Below are 645 nucleotides of genomic sequence, written 5' to 3'. Positions count from 1 at the left end.
CCAGAGACCCGCTGAACATACGGGGCTACCTGTGGCAAAGAGCTGGGCTGATGCCGTGCTGGGCTGGTTCCATATCTTCTGCGGGGTACATGTGAGCATCCCTCGCTCCAAGCCAGCCGGTTGCAAACTCACAGACTCCAGCCTAAAACCGGGGTCCCCGTTCGGAGGCTTGCACCCCCACGCCACCGCCCGCCCCGGCCGGGAAGGTATCAATGCAGCACCTACCTCCATCTGAGTAGGTCTCTGTCCCGTAGCCATCCTGTAATCCATTGCTCCAGGTGCCTTCGTACTTGGCCCCATTTCCAGCGCATTCTCGGACCCCGTACCGTCCCTTAAATCCGTGGGTCCACTCTCCTTTGTACACCCACTTCCCCTTGCTCTCCATGCCAATGCCATGGCGCTTGCCCTGCGCCCAGGTGCCCTGGTAAGTGTTGCCGCTGGGCCAAGTGTAGACCCCCAGCACCTCAAAGCCGTGACTCCAGGAGCCCGAATATTCACCTTGACCCTTCGGGCCGGTACAGATTCCGTGGCCATGAGCCTTTCCGTCCTCCCAGCCTCCACAGTACGACCCTCCATCGTCAAAATTAAACCTTCCCCCACTGGACATGCATGTAATTCGGTTTGCAAATCCCCCAAAAGGTGAAA

At 58.9% G+C, this 645-nt stretch overlaps 1 pseudogene; it reads right to left on the bottom strand.

Annotated features, from left to right (window-relative positions):
* Nucleotides 1–142: 142 nt before the first annotated feature.
* Nucleotides 143–607, bottom strand: LOC104618291 (annotated as a pseudogene).
* Between the last annotated feature and the right edge of the window lie 38 nt (nt 608–645).

The sequence above is a fragment of the Phaethon lepturus genome, unplaced genomic scaffold (genome assembly GCF_000687285.1).
Source record: "Phaethon lepturus isolate BGI_N335 unplaced genomic scaffold, ASM68728v1 scaffold43053, whole genome shotgun sequence".
NCBI lineage: Eukaryota > Metazoa > Chordata > Aves > Phaethontiformes > Phaethontidae > Phaethon > Phaethon lepturus.
This window is presented reverse-complemented; position numbering and strand designations above follow the sequence as displayed.